The following is a 10514-nucleotide window of genomic DNA, read 5'->3' as shown; positions in this document are numbered from 1 at the left end:
AAATTCCCTTTGATTCTGTACTAGTCCTATGAAAGTGTTACTATTTTCTGGCTAGGGACAATCTATGATAGCCAAGCAGAACCCAGACCTTCATATGGCACTCTTCACAGTCCTCACTTCAGGATCTGGCTATATAAACAATGTCCCGTTCAGATGGAGACTGACTCTCAGTCTTTTGGTTACCCACAAAAAATCATATTGATATCACTTGTGATGCATGATATGATCTACATAAAACCTCTTTGAATATCCCAAGGATTTTGCTGTAGAAAATGATGTTATACTGCAACTCGAAAGTTCATAGAAATTTCTAATCCCTGCAGTAGTGATATTGGTGAATAAGAACTGTACCAACCTTATGGCAAGAGAAAAAGTCTAGTACAAATTATGTAAAAAATGCTGAAAAATATTGGGAGAAAAATGGTTTCCCTGAAACAAAGTGGAAATCTTCCCTCTTAGCATACATACTGGTTGAACATCTTCCCTTCCAAGGCAAGCCCATTATTCCAAGGTTTACTACTGGGTGAGCTACAGCACCTCTGTCTCTACTCCAAGGAAATAATTAATCAGGTGGGAAAACCACACCAAACATTTGGGGACAAAAACATTAAATCTTATAATATAATAGCAACTACCAACATTCACAATTAGATATTTTTGATTATGTGAAAATACCTTGTGTGAGAAACCGTAAAGAACACTAGATACATTCATCCACGATTTTAAGAGTATACTAAACATCCGTGAATATTGAGACAATAAATCTATGACAACTCCATATTAATGATACAAGCCTATACTAAATTGATGCAACAAAGTTGTTTTGTGCTGTTATAGATAGATGTATTCTGCTAAAATATGTCAATCTCAAGCCAAAACATATTTTTCATTTGTTAAAAAATATATATATTCTATATAATATATTCATGTCATATCTTATTTCATATTTCAATAATATTTGCAATTTTTCTAGACATATTGAAAAAATGCCCTGAACTCCAAATGCAAGAAAATCACAAAATTATTACCATTATACACTATGAATTCTATTTCATAGACTACATTAGTTCTGCAATTCAGCACAGAATGATAATTCATAACAGGTTTGATTAAGTCAAGCTATAGAGCACACTTTGTCTATATAGAAACCTTTTAAAAAAGAACAATTATCACACACAATGCAATCAGTTCTGATCAATTGATATATATATATATAAAATAAGCAAATAAATCTAGAATAAAGGGGAAGAAAAATGCCTCAATGAGTTTGTGAGTCGTTCACAGATAACATCATTCAAAACAAGTTTCAGTTAAAACATTTAAGGAAGTAAACACTCCAAGCTACAGTACAGGAGGTACGACAGTCGTAGCACTACTGATAGCTTTGTGAAACAGGGCCCAAGTTTTCATGTCACTGTAGCCTACACGGGAAATGACCCAGAACTTTCAATAGGAACTGAGAAACAACTTTTAGAAACAAAATAAGTATCAATTTAAAACTGGCTCAATCAATTCACATATCACTGAGGTAACTTGTCCTTTTTTTGGGGGTTAAGATTATTTTTATAAAATCAGAGCCGAAAGGCTATAATAATTTAGCTGATACTGATACACTAATATTTTTTATCAATTGGTTTTACAGATTCCATAAAACCAGTGCTTAAAGCTGTAGACATTGAGCTGTTATTGATACATCATCATTTTGTTCTAAGTTAACTGTTCAGCAAAACATTTTCCAATCATAAGGCCTTTTTGCTTGTTTTATGGGTCCTAAGACCTCTCAAATAATACAATAATTAAAAAAAGCCCATTAAAGTCCACATTGAATAAAATATTAGGCTGTATTGGTGAAGTGAATTTTTTATATTACCATACTGAAATGCTCTTGTATGATGTTAGAATTCCTATTTACAAAGGATCCAAACAAGCCCTGGATTATGTTATTCTCTAATCGACAGTTCTTTATGATTTGTAAAAATGCCACTAAAATGATTTTTTGCAACCCAAATCAGTAACCTGTAAGCAAAAGGTGTCACATCTGTGTCATGAACAGTTTCTGCGTAAAGTATTCGAGATACATTCTCTATCATATGAACATAACGAAGATGAATGGATCCTTTCTGTTACTTTCAATCGATGAGGAACCACTCACTGCCATGCCAGAACCCTTTGAGGGCAATTTGTTTGTAAAATGTTTTCCTGAAATTTCAAGATATGTTAACTAAAGCTTCCAAGAGAGTAAGTGAAAATATCAAATTTCAACATCATTATATTGGAAATTAAAACTTTCTCTTTTTGAAATTTCAAGATCAAATCTCAAACTCTTACCTATTTTAGGTCCACGGTAATATATGATACTTATCTTCAAATTCTAAGATGATTATTAGAAATTTCAAATATCAGCATTTAGATTGAAATGATAACTTAGCATCTTAGAAACAAATGGCCCTAAAAGTCTTCCATCCAGCAATTCTAACCTCAACATAAACACATGAATGTCCACAGCAGTCAAAGAGAATGATCTGAAATAGCACTAGATACGTGGAAGTCACTTTTTCTATAACCCTTGAATGGTTGTTTAGTTTGTCCAATGTACTAAAATAAAATACCATATGCTCTTACAAAGATATATCGACACAAAAGTAAGTCAACGTCACGAGAAATGTTAATGAGAATTGAAACAAAGCACCAGCTATATTCCGATCAGAACAAAAATACATACACACTTGTTACAAAAGACTTGTAAAAATCTGTTGTAGTTTGAGCAGTAACTGAACATGACAGATGTTTGATAAAACAATGAATCAAATCAGATGATATTCAAGATGTTGATTTGAAGTTTGATTTCTTGTGATTCTAAAATCAAACCGATTTTGGAAGAATGATTATCAGCAAACCACATTTCTTCTCCCAGAATGTAGGAGTGTAAAGATTCATGTAGCAGTACACACACAGTCTCGAAGGACCCAATGAATGATGATGCTATGGCACGTGTGAGAATATTATGCAGGTATCCGATGTTTTCACATTTCTAATGAATCTTTGATGGTTGACAATTGATGTAGGTTATGTAAACACACAACTGGAAGCAGATCTAATCAGGGTTTAAAGCGACAGAGTTGTACTTGCTTTTTGCAGTACGCAAAAGACTGAATGGACAGAAAAGTGTATAATGCGTCCCATGGGAAGCAAAATAACATTGTGCAAAATTCTACGTTCCTGTAATTAAAACATTTTTCAAAACGTTCAGAACGGAAGAAGAAATAATATCATTCATCACAATAATATTAAACGTACTAAATTCTTGACAAGAAATATTAGGTTCCAGTTAGATTTTTTTATAAAGTTTCAGCACACTCATCATTTCATTACTTTGCAGAACAGTTCTATTTTGTGAGTAATGGGGATCCTCAGATGCTGAGTTTTGTAGGTCAAGGTCAAGGTTAAACACTCACAGATGGAAATTCGATCATAAATCTATACATTCAGGCAGCCTTGGTATGTATGTATGTATGTATGTATGTATGTATGTATGTATGTATGTATGTATGTATGTATGTATGTATGTATGTATGTATGTATGTATGTATGTATGTATGTATGTATGTATGTATGCATGTATGCATGCATGTTTGTTAGGGATGTCACGATACATAAGTTTCATGAATCAAACATATCACCATACCCATGTCATGATTCGATACGTATCATGATACCTATTTTGGTGGCATTATTGCGTAAATTTAGTTACATTTGGAACATTAATAGATAATATTTCATAATTGTCCATGTCAACATTTTAGATTCTCATCTATGTATCGTGGCATCCCTAATATATGTATGTATGCATGCATGCATGCATGCAACACTTTGGTATGCATGTGTGTCTGTATGTTATGTAAGTCAGTGTATATTTATTCATGCATGCATGTGTGTATGTGTTTGTAACACTTTGGTAATACTGACTTGACCACCAATCTGTTTCAGGTCTAATAGAATCAAGGCATCAGCAGGGAAGCCCACAACAGATATGGAGTTCTTTTGAATAATCACCTAAATTAGTTTCATAAACTTTCAAAAAATTTGAACTGTTCTGTCGAAAATAGAAAAGTATTAGGGCAGTGATGGAAGACAGGAAAACAAATAATATTGTAACCCAATAGCTGAAGCCTTTCTGTTCCTATGACAACAAATGTATCACTTTCAGTACATCTAATACTCATGAATCTTTATACCCCTCTTATTTCTGGATCAAACACTAGAATAAAACTGTCAAACTACAAACCCACCAGCTGACAAAATAGAAACGCTTAATAATGTGAGGCACATCAAAACATTTACCTCCTAAAATACACCATCACAGGTCTACTCAAATATCATCACATCAACACAATCAAAAACATCCAGTTAAATATAACCATGCTGAAAACAAATATACATTCTTATACAGCAACGAAAATAAATCTAAATGCATTCATGATTAGCGATAAAGCTTGTGTGGAGAGCACAGGGCTCCCAATGAGTCTGTGGTTCTGAGATATGCAGATCTCGATACAAATACTGATACAAACTTGCTGCCTCCGGGAATCAACCTAACAGGGCTCGATTTAATATACTACCCGTCAAAAGTTTAGACTCGCTTAAAGCACTCACTAATATGTGTGGTGACATCGAAGATGAATTTCTCCACTAACTTTGGGGAACCAACTGCAAACTTTATTCAAATGAATTGCATGAGAATCATGCATTAAATAACTAAAAAGCATAAGCAAATATCAAGCATGTGAACAACTGTGTTGTGTAAAATCTCGTTAAAAATTCACCAATTTTCACTCAGTTTCATCATTTTTTTAACCCATGACAATAGTCCCTTCAACGTTACAATTTTTTTTTTACCATACATTAGTTCATGTGTAAACAGTACCTTTAAACAGTATGGAAAATTATGCAAAATTTAAGTTGACTTAAGTACGTGGCTACATTTACACTAGTGAGTTGAAACTTTTGACGGGGAGTATATTTAGAACCATCGCAACTTGAATCTGCACCATGCAATCTAATATGAACTTGCACTCAGTGCATGATAATATTTTGCTGTTCAGCGAACACAGAAATCAGATGAAAACAAAATGATGAACTGGCTTGAAGTAATGACTGTGATGCCTACACAGACAGTGACAGAATTTTTATGAATTAATAAAATGATCTATATAAACCAGAATAATTTGTTATAATGATGGTCTAAATCATTAATATCAAAACTCCAGCATGATATATAGTTTTAAACTCAGCACAGGTGCAACCTGTTTTACTTGGTGCAACAAGGACATCAACTAAGGTTGCACTTGAGTGCAACTAGGTTTCACTTCCTTATAATCGAAGCCCTGCCTAATGATATACAACTGTTCGATGAGTGCATGTGTCATCTTGATCTTCTGAAATTGAAACATGTTTATTCATTGCGATCACCCAAAACTATGATAAAAGAGAGAAAATATGTTGAGTTCATTCTGGCTTTAAACAGTATTCAAGACATCAAGGCATGTTGGTATGATGAGGGTCGAGAGCCCAGCTGCAGGCTTGTTTAAGAGCATTATTCTAAAAGCGTTAGATTCTCTAAGAATTCTTAACTTTGATCGTGAGCTAAATTGTTAAGAATGGGCTTATGAAGTTCTTAGGGCTACTCTGACGTTTCGAGAATAGCTAGCCAGGGCCCTTATTCTTGACACGCTCAGTAGTCGTAGCATTCTTAACTCGATCGTAGCCAATGTGTTAAGAACGGGCTTAAGAAGTTTGTAGGGCTATGAATGTTTCGAGAATAGCTAGCCAGGGCCCTTATTCTTGAAACGCTCAGAGTCGTAAGTATTCTTAATTTTGATCAGAGCCAATGTGTTAAGAATGGGCTTAAGAAGTTTGTAGGGGCTATGAATGTTTCGAGAATAGCTAGCCAGGGCCCTTATTCTTGAAACGCTCAGAGTCGTAGTATTCTTAATTTTGATCGTGAGCCAATGTGTTAAGAATGGGCTTAAGAAGTTTGTAGGGCTATGAATGTTTCGAATAGCTAGCCAGGGCCCTTATTCTTGAAACGCTCAGTAGTCGTAAGTATTCTTAATTTTGATCGTGAGCCAATGTGTTAAGAATGGGCTTAAGAAGTTTGTAGGGCTATGAATGTTCTCGAATAGCTAGCCAGGTGATGCTTGTTGTAGACATGGTGTAGAACAAGCCTAGAAACATAATCACAGCAAATATGAATTCAAAACTATGTTTCTGTCATGCAAAATATGCTAACCATCCTCCTCAGCAAACTGGCACCATTGACTAAAATGGATTCAATAATCTAAAATAGTTTTAATATGTATCATTTTCTGAATATATCTTCTTTTCTAAGATGCCTCAACAAAAGCTAAATCAACACAAGGTTCATACTGACTAGATTACCTATTTGTGTCATTTCATTTACCAGAATCAGGTTCAGTTTAAAACAATGTGTAACTTAACACTAAAACAATGTGTAACTTAACACTGAAACAATGTGTAACTTAACACCATTGAAAGTAACATCAAAACTAACCCTAAATACAAGATAATAACATAATAATTCGGAACAACTGGCAACAAACATTATTCACGGGAGACAAATATTTTGGACATTGTCGATAATGGAAAATCATTTTCCACAGAAAAGCGCGATTTTCCAAACACCTTGTATCATCTCACATGTTGGGGATACACCATACACCAACAAAACACACTGTATCATATCTGGGTACAAATACAATATACAACTCTCCCAACTAAGTATCATTCCATTTGCTCTATCTATTCATGTGCTAATCCCATCAAATATATCTGCAGTTCATGCTTGTAACCATGGTAACAATATAGAGTATTTATGACAAGATAAATTGATTACAAGTTAATTTCTGTACAGATAAAAAATATTGTGAATAAATAAACATTCCCACATCTAGATTATAATGAAACCATCATGTCCCCACAGATTCACCATGTAATAACGCCAAGCATCTGTTAAAACCAGGGATGAGAATTTTCCCACGGATCCGTGGACTTGACTGCGCTGGGCTCAATAATGATAGATGTTATCTTGTTTCGATTAACTAGACCCCAAAGAACCTCGCTCATTCTCCTTTTTTTCACTCATATTCATTCTCATCCCCAGAAAAGTTGTGAGACCTCAACATTGTTAACTCTGAAAACACACAAATCTGAATAAAGTATTAATAATTAATGGTAATTATAAATAAATTCTTTCAAAAGGATATAACATCTGTCATTAGATAATACAACTTGAATATAACATAACACTCAACAATTTAAAGTCTCACCACAGTGCAAGCCAATTTGAATCTTAAGAGTTATCTCCCTTGCACTCTTTGCTCTTGTGAGGATTTTCACAAGACTGAACATTAGAAGCATTAGGCCCCCAAAAAATAAATGTTGTGGTTCCGATTTCCTACATTTCAGAACTAGGGTAGGTAGGTAGGGGTTTGGTTTTTTTGAAAAAATATTTTACATTACTCATGTGTCAGAAAATAAATTTAATTTATTATGTGGTGAGTAAAATTGTTAGGCTCAGCGGGAATATTTAGGGTCGGTCGGGAAATCGAACCACAAGCTTTTTTTTAGGCCTTATCAAAATAAAACAAGATAACATCAATAAATACTTGGATTGAGAAAAGAAGCATGATTCGAGGTTAGAAAGTCAAAGAGGCACATTTTCTAAATTATCCATCTGCTCCCACAACGCCAACATGTGAAATATGTCAGAAAACCTGTTTAACATTAACAGGCAAGGTAGTTTTCATGTCAGTCAAACATGCAACAATGAAAGTCTCAAATACAATGGTGTATCGATCAAACATAGTGATAAAGCTGAAAAATGAGGAACCAACACAAGAAGGGCTCCATGTTGGACCGATTCTTCTTCCACTCTCAGTACCTAAAAGTCCTTGATAGATGTTAATAACACAAGCAGCTCCATCTCATCTAACACAGACAATCTGGCCTATCATCATTCTCTAGGTCCCAGCTGTGATAGGATTAATCCTGGGAGTTTAACAACACAGACACCTGCCTATCATCATTCTCTGGGTCCCAGCTGTGATAGGATTGATCCTGGGAGTTTAACAACACAGACACCTGCCTATCATCATTCTCTGGGTCCCAGCTGTGATAGGATTGATCCTTGATTTTAACAATACAGACAGGATTTGAAGTCCTTGCATCAGAGAGCCAATGACATAGTTGAAATAGTAAAACAGTTGAAACAAAATTAGCCTGATGGGTAAGTACATTTCGATATTGATAGATGCCTTGTGATAAAATTTTAGAATATGAAATGATAAATGGTTGAGGGTGATGGACAGCATGATTTCTGGAAATATTCCAGGGATTCCAATATTGAATAGGATGTTACCAACTTCAATAAAAAACAAGGCAAACATTTTACATTACAAACACAAAATATTTAGCTTATAATGAAAAGAAATTCCCAGCTCACAAAATGCACTTTTCAAACTTCAGCAGTTGTATCTCATTGTCAAAAACTCTCAATCCACTGTCACTCCCAGACAAAACTTCACAAGCTGGGACACTGAGAAACAGATCTATGATAAGGTCATCAGGCACATGATTGTTTCCCCAGTCATGTATGGGTCTATATAGTGCCATACATGATACACTATTTTAACACCATACCTGATATGGCCTATAGTGCCATACATAATACAGAGTACAGAGCCATACTGCATAGCCATAATGCGGATACTTCTCGTATAGTGCTATACCCGATACGCGATATAGCACCATACATAATAATGGCATACAGAGCCATACGCTACATTGTATAGCCATACCTGATACGCTGTATAGTGCAGGGTGGAAATAACTTTAAAATTGCTACTGTACACCGGGTACAGTGGCACATGTAAAATCACTCTGCCCCGATAATTTTTCCTCTATACCGTCCGACGATTTGAGTTTTGAATAAACAACATAAATTAACATTGGAAAGTCAACTGGACATTGAACAGCTGATATACAAATTTGCTTGCCTGACTGAAAAACACTGGACTCGGACGCCGGGCAATGAGTTATTTCCACCCCTGTATCGCCATACGTGATAATGGCGATAGCCATACATCATGCGGCGGTACATCGCCATACGCGATACACTGTATAGCTTAATACGACAGGCTGTACATCGCCATAATGCAGATATGCCGTGATAGCATACACTCAGCTTGATTATACCCGTGACATTTCAAAGACACAGATTTAGAGCTTGATGACAGATTGTAAATGAACAGGGCAAAAATACAAGTATGGTTCAAATTACCCAATACACAATGTACCATCCAATACACAATGTACCGCCCAATACATCATCCAATACACTATATATTTCTCCAGCTTTTCACTTGCAACATCAACTTTGTCAACTACATACTGAATGTATCTTCCCTCAACTTCCAAATCACAGATAAATGGCTTCATGAGGTTTATATTGCTACATACAGATATCACGGAAGAAGGTAACAGAAATTTAACTTCAGTATCAACAATTATCATGTTTAAAAATTGAAAATAGCATGCTGAAATATTATTGAAAGTCAAAGTGTTGAAAAGAGTAATTCCTCAAAAGTACCAAATGTAATTTTTAGAGTAAAATTGATATTTTATACTTATCCTGACTCATGCTCTTTGTTTGTCTTCTTCTTCTTAACATAGTGGAACACTTGTATCTCCTTATTTGAAGCCCCTTCAAAATAAAATCACTAATTGGTACTCACCACGAAGTTGCTCCCTTTGTCTCCCCTGGCGGAAAAGGTGTCGCCACCCTCTGGCCATGTGCTCCACTCTCTCCTGATTTAGCTTAGCCCAACACTTGAATTTTACAGGGAAATCCAAAGTGTTATGTGGGGAGGATGGAGGGAAAGTTGACCTCATGAGTCAGGATAAGTATAAAATATCAATTTTACTCTAAAAATTACATATTTTCCTTATCCTGACTCATGCTCTTTGTTTGTAGCATCCTCTAATGGAACGGAGGTGGGTAACAGAATACTTTGGATTTATAATTAGTGATTTTGTATAGATATACTGTAATATCTCCCTACTGAACTTCATGAAGCCTTAGATTTAGGATGTTTCCTGTATAAAGAAACCATAGGCTATATAAAGCCATTAAAGGGAATTACATTATGAATATATTGAACAATACATATAAATTATATATATATATATATATAGGTGACTCTGATAGAGGTAATTGAAATTGACTATATCCAAGTATATGCTTAAGGTAGAATACTTAAGCTGAACATATATACAGCCCCTAAAACTCCTTAGAGTTATAAGCTAGATGATATGTATAAAATACATATTAATCTTGTGAGGCTAATATTTTAACGCCTACGTAGGGACTGTCAGTTGTTGAGCCGGTGGACCAGTGGTCCCCAAATGAATGCCAGAGACATCTTCTGTAGTGATGT

The 10514-nt window shown here is 34.9% G+C and overlaps 1 long non-coding RNA gene across 1 annotated transcript; it reads left to right on the top strand.

Moving 5' to 3' along the window:
- Nucleotides 1–3848: 3848 nt before the first annotated feature.
- LOC124268120 lies at nt 3849–4098 on the top strand. Its single transcript, XR_006896207.1, has 2 exons — nt 3849–3934; nt 4004–4098. It is a non-coding gene; the product is annotated as an uncharacterized LOC124268120 (long non-coding RNA).
- Nucleotides 4099–10514: the final 6416 nt, after the last annotated feature.

Source organism: Haliotis rubra, unplaced genomic scaffold (genome assembly GCF_003918875.1).
Source record: "Haliotis rubra isolate DU_JTF1 unplaced genomic scaffold, ASM391887v1 Scf1362, whole genome shotgun sequence".
Lineage (NCBI taxonomy): Eukaryota > Metazoa > Mollusca > Gastropoda > Lepetellida > Haliotidae > Haliotis > Haliotis rubra.
The sequence above is the reverse complement of the archived record's forward strand: the minus strand, read 5'-3'. Positions and strand labels throughout refer to the sequence as shown.